The 10674-nt window shown below is 45.2% G+C and overlaps 1 long non-coding RNA gene across 1 annotated transcript in view; it reads left to right on the forward strand.

Moving 5' to 3' along the window:
- LOC139048101 (uncharacterized) overlaps positions 1-10448 on the forward strand; it is a 187644-nt gene extending 177196 nt beyond the window's left edge. Inside the window, exon 3 of the long non-coding RNA XR_011507504.1 lies at positions 10148-10448. This is a non-coding gene — a long non-coding RNA (uncharacterized lncRNA). The remainder of the gene's footprint in view (positions 1-10147) is intronic.
- The last annotated feature ends 226 nt before the right edge of the window (positions 10449-10674 follow it).

Below are 10674 nucleotides of genomic sequence, written 5' to 3' on the forward strand. Positions count from 1 at the left end.
AACTACGCCGCGAAAACACAGCACAGCGCAGACACTGCCCGTCGTCGATGGTTCTCAGCCCTGACGAAAATTAGTGTTGAATTTTAGTAGATATTCCATTGCAGTCCTATTGCTAAATAAAAAAAAATTGTTGAAATATCATTGTCGCACTATTGCAGATTTAACGTTTAACGCTAGAACGTTATCTAGTGAGGCGAGTCTAGCAGTGCTATTGGATGAATTAGAGGGCAGTAAATGGGATATAATAGGGCTAAGTGAAGTTAGGAGGACAAATGAAGCATATACAGTGCTAAAAAGCGGGCACGTCCTGCGCTACCGGGGCTTAGCGGAGAAACGAGAACTAGGAGATGGATTCCTGATTAATAAGAATAGATCTGGTAACACGCCGGAATTCTATAGCATTAACGAGTGGGTGGCAGGTCTTGTTGTCGAACTTAATAAGAGGTACAAATTGAAGGTCGTACAGGTCTAAGCCCCTACATCCGGTCATGATGACCAGGAAGTCGAAAGCTCCTATGAAGACGTGGAATTGGAGATAGGTAAAGTCAAAACAAAATACACTATATTGATGGGCGACTCCAATGCCAAGGTAGACAAGAAACAGGCTGGAGACAAGTCAGTGGGGGAATATGGCATAGGCACTAGGAATAGCAGGGCAGACCTATTAGTAGACTTTGCAGAACAGAATATGCTGATAATGAATACTTTCTTCCGCAAGTGGGATAGCCGAAAGTGGACGTGGAGGGGCCCGAATGGCGAGACTAAAAATGAAATAGACTTTATACTCTGCTCTAACCCTGGCAACATACAAAATGTGGACGCGCTCGGCAAGGTGCGCTGCAGTGACCATAGGATGGTAAGAACTCAAATTAGCCTAGACCTGAGGAGGGAACGGAAGAAACTGTTACATAAGAAGCCGATCAATTAGTTAGAGGTAAGAGGAAAAATAGAGGAATTCCGGATCAAGCTACAGAAAAGGTATTCGGCTTTAACTCAGGAAGAGGGCCTTAATGTTGAAGCAATGAACGACAATCTTATGGGCATCATTAGGAGTGTGCAACAGAAGTCGATAGTAACTCCGTTAGACAAGATACCAGTAAGCTATCGCAGGAGACGAAAAATCTGATCAAGAAACGCCAATGTATAGAAGCCTCTAACCCTACAGCTAGAATAGAACTGGCTGAACTTTCCAAGTTAATCAACAAGCGTAAGACAGCTGACATAAGGAAGTATAATATGGATAGAATTGAACATGCTCTCAGGAACGGAGGAAGCCTAAAAGCAGTGAAGAAGAAAATAAGAATTGCCAAGAATCAGATCTATGCGTTAAGAGACAAATCCGGCAATATCATTACAAATGTGGATGAAATAGTTCAAGTGGCTGAGGAGCTCTATAAAGATTTATACAGTACCAGTGGCACCTACGACGATGATGCAAGAGGGACTAGCCTAGAGAAATTTGAAATCCCACAAGTAACGCCGGAAGAAGTAAAGAAAGCCTTGGAAGCTATGCAAACGGGGAAGGCTGCTGGGGAGGATCAGGTAACAGCACATTTGTTGAAGTATGGTTGGCACATTGATCTAGAAAAACTGGCCGCCCTGTATACGCAATGCCTCATGACCTCGAGCGTACCGGTATCTTGGAAGAACGGTAACATAAGCCTAATCCATAAGAAAGAGGACGCCACGGATTTGAAAATTTATAGACCGGACAGCTTACTGTCCGTTGCCTACAAAATATTTACTAAGGTATTAAGGAAGGCATTAAGGCACCAAGGCATTACGGAATGAGGGTGTAGACGAGCTGTGTCTAAAATTACTGAAAGATATCTATAGCGGCTCCTCAGCCACCGTAGTCCTTTACAAAGAAAGCATTAAAATCCCAATAACGAAAGGCGTCAGTCAAGGAGATACGATCTCTCCAATGCTACACACAGCGTGTTTACAGGAGGTATTCAGAGACCTGGATTGGGAAGAATTAGGGATATGAGTTAATGGAGAATACCTTGGTAACTTGCGGTTTGCTGATGATATTGCCTTGCTTAGTAACTCAGGGAACCAATTGCAATGCATGCTTACTGACTTGCAGAGGCAAACCAGAAGAGTGGGTCTAAAAATTAATCAGCAGAAAACTAAAGAAATGTTTAACAGTTTCGTAAGAGAACAGCAGTTTACGATAGGCAGCTGGATGTAGTAAGGGAATACACCTACTTAGGACAGGTAGTGACCGCGGATCTGGATCGGGAGACTGAAATGATTAGAAGAATAAGAATGGGCTGGAGTGTGTTTGGCAAGCATTCTCAGATCATGAACAGCAGGTTGCCATTATCCCTCAAGAGAAAAGTGTATAACAGCTGTGTCTTACCAGTACTCGCGTATGGGGCAGAAACCTGGAGGCCTAAGTAAAGGGCTATACTTAAATTGAGGACGACGCAACGAGCTATGGGAAGAAGAATGATGAGTGTAACGTGAAGGGATAAAGAACAGATTGGGTGAGGGAACAAACGTGAGTTAATGACATCTTAGTTGAAATCAAGGTAAAGAAATGGGCATGGGCAGGACATATGATGACGAGGGAAGATAGCCGATGGTCATTAAGGGTTACGGACTCGATTCCAAGGGAAGGGACGCGCAGCAGGGGGAGTCAGAAAGTTAGGTGGGCGGATGAGATTAAGAAGTTTGCAGGGACGACATGGCCACAATTAGTATATGACCGGGGTAGTTGGAGAAGTATGGGAGAGGCCTTTGCCCTGCAGTGGGTGCAACCAGGCTGATGATGATGATCATGATGTGTTGAGTTCCTATGGAATTTCCATAGATGAAATATTCTATTTCCATGAAATGTAATGTGGAGTGCAACAATAAGTTGATGTATTGTAATGTGTAATGCAGCAATAAGTTGATGGATTGTAAAGTACAATGCAATAATAAATTTATGGATTGTAAGGTGCAATGCAACATCAAATTAACTAAAGTTGACATTTGCCACTGAGGCATTGCTTGGGGTTGGACCATTTCCAAGGTGCATTTTTTAGTTTTCCACTGCAAGGCCTCTTTCCCTGTGATGTTATGGAAAAGAAACTTACAATTTCGTGATGAAGAAAAAGCACATGAATCATTCGTTTAATAGAATATCACAAATTTATTGTGCTTCGGGCTCCTTCATCTCCTTTGCAACCATAGAAAACTAGCTCTTCAAGTTGTAGCTGAGGCTCGCAGACGGAAATTTGGAGCATGCGTAATCTGGAAAACATATACAGCTTATGATTACCAATGCATGCAGAATTTTCAAACTTTCTAGTAACAGAATAACAGATTGAATTCCTATACTATGTCCCCGCAGGGGCGTCTGCGTCAGCAGGCGTTTGGTGTGTTCCGACACCATGGACCCGAGCACACGAGGGTTGGACCCTCCCGCGTGTAGCCGTGCGCGGCTTAGCCGTGTCTGGGGAAAGGGGGATCCTGGGGGTTGAGTTGAGGCTGGGTGTTTGGACCTTTAAGGCCCCCCGGCGGAGGCAACACACCCCTTTGGCCTCTGCTTCACATAGACGGCACCCCCGGACTGACCCACCCGGGGGGAATCGGTAGTTGCCTTTTCCTGTCTCTCTCTCCCTACAACCTTCGTCTTTTCCTTACTTTCCACCTTTCCTGTCTCCTTCTCATTTCTTTATTCCGACCTTCCTGGCAGCAAGGGTTAACCTTGTGTGAGTAGCCAACCTTGGTTATATCATATTGGGTTATAGCGGCAACGTACAGCTGGCGTTAGCAGGCCCTGTTTTTCAGGCCCTGCAGCGTCCCCTTGTTGGACTCCATGGTGGGTGGCTGGCGTTGCTGCCGAAAACTACACGTCCACAGATGGCTACTTCCTTCCCTCCACTACCTGATCGCCCTCAGAAAAGATGGCGCACCGATGAAGTCTTCCAATTTTTCGGCCGCCAAAAAGAATCCTTCCCGCGTTTCCACGTGATCCATTCTGCAAAACCAGATAAACCAGTAAGAACTATCTCACCCTTCCTTGTTTCGAAGTCATTGACTGAAGCCTTTGGTCCTGGATATAAGGCGTCGAGGATGGTAAGCGGTGATCTCCTCTTGGAGCTCCGCGATCAAAAACAATATGAAAAATTGTCAACACTAGTGTCATTTGGGGAAACCCAAATAATTATAACCCCGCACCGCACGATGAACACCACCCGTGGTATTGTCTCTGACGATGACTTGATGGATCTCACTGAGGCTGAACTCTTGGAGGGCTTCAGTGACCAGAATGTTATAAATGTTAAACGAATTAAGATGAGGCGAGATAGAAAAGAGATCAAGACGAAACACCTGATACTCACTTTCGGCTCAAGTGTCCTTCCCGAGTCCATCGAGGCTGGTTATATCAAACTTCGTGTCCGGCCATACGTTCCCAATCCTCTGAGATGCTTTAAGTGCCAACGTTTCGGCCACAGTTCACAGAACTGTCGAGGCCGGCTGACGTGTGCGAAGTGTAGTGACAATGAACATTCCTCCGAAGCGTGCCAGAACACCCCACATTGTGTCAACTGTGATGGCGAGCATGCCGCATACTCACGCGCCTGCCCGTCCTGGAAAAGAGAAAAGGAAATCGTTACCATCAAAGTCAAGGAAAACATATCTTTTAAGGAGGCACGTAGGCGGGTGTCATACCTGTCTAAGAGCAGCTTTGCCGATGTGGCGTGTAAGGGGGCAGCGCCGCAACGGTCTCCGGCGGCTGTCCGACCCACAAGCAGTTAGCCGGCAGCTACGCCATCTGCCCCCGCGACGGTTGCAGCTAGCGCTGCTCCGTCAACCCAGAATGACGGATCATCGACCCCGAAGGTTGGCGCTGTCCAGGCTGCCCCGGCCTCCCCGGCCCCCCCGGCCCCTTCCAGCGCTGGCAACATCCGGCGCAGCCAAATCCCTCAGGGAGCCCCATCGACCTCCGGGCCGGTGGGCGCAGGGGTCTTGCCCTCCAAGGCGGGACTCCCTCTGGTAACCTCTCGCTCGCAAGAGCACGTGTCCGGAGCCTCACTAGAGGCAATGGACACTACACCTGTCCTGAAGGCGCACCAAACGCCTAAGGAGCGGCGAGGCTCTCTCGAACGCTCCAGAAAGGGCAAAACCCCAATTACACGGCCTCGAAAGGGCTCTGTAATTTAATCTCTGTAATTTCCACAATCACTACTTCTTTTTCTGTACACACAGCACCCATTTACTATCAACATGGATACACAGATAATTCAATGAAACGTGAGAGGTCTCCTTAGAAACCTTGATGATGTGCAAGAACTCATCCACAAACACAATCCCAAAGTGCTGTGTTTACAGGAAACACACTTAAAATCTATACACACAAACTTTCTCCGAAAGTATGTTACATTTCGCAAAGACCGCGAGGATGCTGTCACATCATCTGGCGGTGTAGGCATTATTGCTGACAGAAGTGTAGCGTGTCAGCATTTGAAGCTCCAAACCGCCCTTGAGGCCGTGGCCGTTCAAGCCGTACTTTTAAATAAACTCATTACCATCTGCTCTTTGTACATACCACCACATTATCAGCTTCACAGACGCGACTTAGAATCATTAATACATGAGCTCCCCGAGCCCTATATGATTCTCGGTGATTTTAATGCACACAGTAGTTTGTGGTGCCATTCACGCTGTGATGCGCGAGGTCGCGTCATTGAACAGGTACTTTTTTCCTCCCGAACATGTCTCTTGAACACGAAGGAGCCCACGTATTTTAACCTAGCCAACTAGTCATACTCTGCCATAGATCTTAGCATTTTATCGCCGACGCTTTTACCATATTTTAAATGGAATGTGGTTAACAACCCGTATGGGAGTGACCACTTCCCAATAATCCTAACTACCCCGAAACAAGACCAACTTCCTCCGCAGGTCCCTCGGTGGAAGGTTGACTCAGCCGATTGGGAACAATACCGAACTCTTACACATATGACTTGGACTGAGATGTCCGGTATAACCATAGATGACGCTCTTAGATATTTTACAGCTTTTATACTTGATGCCGCATGTAAATGTATTACTCAAGTGAGCGGCATGTGTTCCAAACGGGGTGTTCCCTGGTGGAACGATGCATGCAGGCAGGCACGGAAAAACCAGAACAAAGCGTGGGCGATATTTCGCGATTCTCCAACTGCTGAAAACCTGGAAAACTTTAAACATGTCAAATCCCAGGCAAGGAGAACGCGCCGACAAGCAAGACGAGAGAGTTGGACGAAGTTCATATCAAGCATCAACTCGTACACAGATGAGACAAAAGTCTGGAATAGAGTGAAGAAAGTTAATGGGCAACAAACGTATTCCTTACCTCTAGTAAATAGCCACGGAGAAAGCCTTGAAGACCAAGCCAACTTTCTCGGTGAACATTTTGAATACATATTGAGCTCTTCACACTACTCCGAAACCTTCCTAAAATACAAAACACAAATAGAACAGCAAAAATTAGAAAGAAAATCTGCTAAAAGTGCTGCGTACAACGATCCATTCTGTATAGCAGAACTGCAGGCAGCACTAAACTGTTGTAATACATCCGCCCCAGGTTCAGACGGCGTAATATATGAGATGTTAAAACAGCTACAATCTGAAACACAGAAAACCCTCCTTTACCTATACAACGTTATTTGGTCTTCCGGCGAGATCCCCTCTGTTTGGAAGGAGGCTATTGTAATTCCAATCCTAAAACACGGAAAGGATCCTTCCTCGGTATCGAGTTACATGCCTATAGCATTAACAAGTTGCCTCTGCAAAGTATTCGAAAAAATGATTAACTGTCGCCTACTACACTTCCTAGAATCAAACAAATTGCTGGACCCATACCAGTGCGGGTTTCGGGAGGGTCGATCCACTACTGACCATCTCATACGTATCGAGGCACGTATCCGTGAAGCTTTTGTCCATAAGCAGTTTTTCTTATCAGTATTCTTAGATATGCAGAAAGCCTCTGATACAACGTGGCGGTTTGAGATTTTGAGAGACCTCTCACAGTTAGGTGTACACGTAAATATGTTCAATGTTATCGAAAGTTATCTGTCGAATCGGACATTCCGTGTTCGAGTGGGCAGTGTTCTGTCACAGAAATTTGTACAGGAAACTGGAGTGCCGCAGGGCGAGGTGCGCAGCTGCACGCTCTTTTTAGTAAAAATGAATTCTCTTCGTGTACACATACCACATAAGATCTTCTATTCAACGTATGTTGACGATGTGCAGATAGGTTTTCAATCAAGTTCTCTTGCTATCTGTGAGCGACAGATCCAGCTTTGTCTTAACAGGGTCTCCAAATGGGCTGATGTGAACGGGTTCAGACTGAACCCACAAAAAAGCACCTGTGTCATTTTCTCTAGAAAAAGAGGCCTGCACCCTGATCCTGAAATTGTGTTGCATGGTGAGCGTCTGCCCGTAAACAGGGAACATAAATTCTTAGGCATAATTTTAGACGCGAAACTAACCTTTGTTCAGCACATAAAATATCTTAAAGACAAGTGCATGAAAACAATGACTATCTTAAAGGTGCTCTCACGCACAACCTGGGGCAGTGATAGAAAATGCCTCTTGAACTTGTACAAAAGCCTCATACGCACACGACTAGACTATGGAGCCATAGTTTACCAGTCGGCTACTCCAACTGCTCTAAAGATGCTTGACCCTGTTCACCACTTAGGAATTCGCCTGTCCACAGGCGCCTTTAGAACAAGCCCAGTGGAAAGCCTGTACGTTGAATCGGATGAGTGGTCACTGCATTTCCAGAGAACATATTCATCTTTCACGTATTTTCTTAGAGTCAACGGAAACAGTCAGCATCCCGCGTATTACACCGTAAACGATTTGTCCAGTTGCCAACTTTTCCGCAACCGGCCCAGAGTGGCACAGCCTTTCTCCATGCGTGTTAGAGACATGGCTGAATAAACAAGGGTTCCACTGCTTGAATACCACCTTATGTCCCCTGCTATACGGCCCCCGCCGTGGCAGTGGCAACCAATAGACTGTGATACATCTTTCGTAGCTGTCACAAAGCACGCGCCTGTCGCGCATATACGAATGTACTTCCTCGAATTACAGCACAAATACTCCTCTCCTGAATTCTTTACCGACGCATCGAAGTGTAATTTTGGCGTATCTTACGCAGCGGTCGGTCCATCTTTTTCAGATGCCGGTGTTCTGCACCCTAACACAAGTATTTTCACAGCAGAGGCCTACGCGATATTGGCTGCCGTTAAACACATAAATGAATCTAATATCCCAAAGGCAGTTATATGATGATGATGATGATTGGAGTTTAATGGCGCAAAGGCATCTAAGGCCAAAGAGCGCCAGGACATGTGGTTTGGTTTAGGAGAATTGTGGTTTTAGTTCTATGGCTTAAAATAGAGGCTGTATAGAGGCCTACACGTAAGACAAATCTACAAATATTAGTAAATGAATGGTAAAATTATTACGAAGATAAATATAAAGCCTCGAATGCTTGGCTATAGTAAAGGATTGCCGATAGACCGAGTCCCTTGCTGTACAATTCTTGCTTACGCAAGAAGTGCAAGAGAGCTCAGACATACTTTGTACATCAGACCGTGCCTCACCTGTGAGGCACAATCTGATGGTTAGGATGATATGAGATTATGTCTAGAAAATTAACTTCTGCGAGATAATTAAGCACTCTCTTAAAGTTAAAAAGTGCATCCTCTGATAAAAACATTGATGGACGGCGAGGTATATGATTTGAGTAAAGTTCCCTAAAATGAGCCACTCGCTCTCGGTGAAGTTCAGGACATTGTATGAGGACATGTAGGACAGTTAAGTTCTCACCGCAGCGTGTGCACGTCGGTGGGTCAGTTGCAGTCAAGAGGTGTTTGTGTGTGCCATAAGTGTGTCCTATTCTGAGTCGTGCCAGTGTGACTTCGGTGTGTCTATCAAGCTTCAGTGGGAAAGGTTTGGTTAACTGCGGTTTGAGCAGGTGGAGCTTATTTTCAAATTCCTTGTCCCATTCAGCTTGCCAATGAATACGGAGCGCCTTTCGTACCACAGGTTTCATGTCCACACCAGGCATCCTGCTTACATCAACGGTATTCCTGTGAGCCTCTTGTCCGGCATTTTTATCCGCCATTTCATTGCCTGCGATCCCAGAGTGTCCTGGCACCCAGCACACAACAAGGGCTAGGTTTTGTTTATACGCTACGTGAATGTGTTTAAGGAGCATGTATAATACAGGGTTTCGGCTTGCTTTGCCACAGGACAGGGCTGTGACAACGCTTAAAGAATCTGTGTATATTATAGACTTTTGTATTTTGTGTTGTACTATATGCTCAACAGTTATCAGAATACCGTATGCTTCTGCTGTAAAGATGCTGCTATTTTTATGCAAGGTTTTAGAGTTGGAGAAGTTCGGGCCATGGGCTGCACATGATACCGAAGTTGCAGTCTTTGAAACATCAGTGAAAAATGCCAATGATTTATACTTCTCTTCAAGGGCCAAGAAATGTTGCTGAATGAGAGCATTTGGACAACTCTTTTTGTTAAGTTCTGTAAAGGACAAATCACAGGTCACTGTACATTCATCCCAAGGTGGGATGGGTTCAACGTAGTCGCTTTCCTGCAGTTCTGTGAAATTTACTCCGAGTTTTTCTGCAACAGAATTTACTGCTAACGGGAACGGCGGGGCGTGTGAAGGCCTGTTTAAATACAACTGATTTATGGACTGATCACTTATCAGTGCTTTGCATGGATGTTGTTTTAGTGACATGATTCTTATTGCATAGGTGACTCCCAGATATGTACGTTGATAATCCAGCGGCCACTGATCCGATTCTGCATATAGACTTTGGACGGGGCTCGTCCGAAAGGCACCAAGTGCTAGACGGATACCTAGGTGATATACAGGATCGAGTACCTTAAGTGTTGTCTTTGTAGCCGACTGGTATACAATACATCCATAGTCTATACGTGACAACACAAGACTTTTAAAAAGAGATATGAGGCAATACCTATCTGTTCCCCACGACTGGTGGGATAAAATCTTTAAAAGGTTCATAGTTTTAAGACATTTCAGCTTCAACAGTTTTACATGCTGCATGAATGTTAGCTTACTATCGAAGATTACACCGAGAAATTTTTGTTCTTTTCTATTTACCAGGCTTCTCCCATGCATCGTAATGCGAGGGTCCGGACATACGCCTCTTCGTCTGGAAAACAGCACACAGGAAGTCTTTTCTGCAATGAATCTAAACCCGTTTTCGTCGGCCCATTTCGTGAGCCGATTAACAGTCAACTGGATCTGGCGTTCACATATGGACAGGTTGCAGGATTTAAAGCTGATTTGGATGTCGTCCACATAGATAGAATAAGACACCATTGGTGGTATAACAGAGCGGAGAGAGTTCATTTTGATTATAAAAAGTGTGCAACTTAGCACACCTCCCTGTGGTACACCGTTTTCTTGAATAAAAGTTCGCGATAATACATTGCCAATTCTTACGCGGAACTTCCTTTCAGATAAGTAATCTTGCAAAATGTTCAGCATACTTCCACAAATTCCATAGGACGACAGGTCTTGCAGAATACCATATCGCCAGGCAGTATCATACGCCTTTTCAAGATCATAGAATACAGATAGACAGTATTGACTGTGTACAAATGCATCACGTATATACGACTCAAGCA

This window comes from Dermacentor albipictus, chromosome 7 (genome assembly GCF_038994185.2).
Source record: "Dermacentor albipictus isolate Rhodes 1998 colony chromosome 7, USDA_Dalb.pri_finalv2, whole genome shotgun sequence".
Lineage (NCBI taxonomy): Eukaryota > Metazoa > Arthropoda > Arachnida > Ixodida > Ixodidae > Dermacentor > Dermacentor albipictus.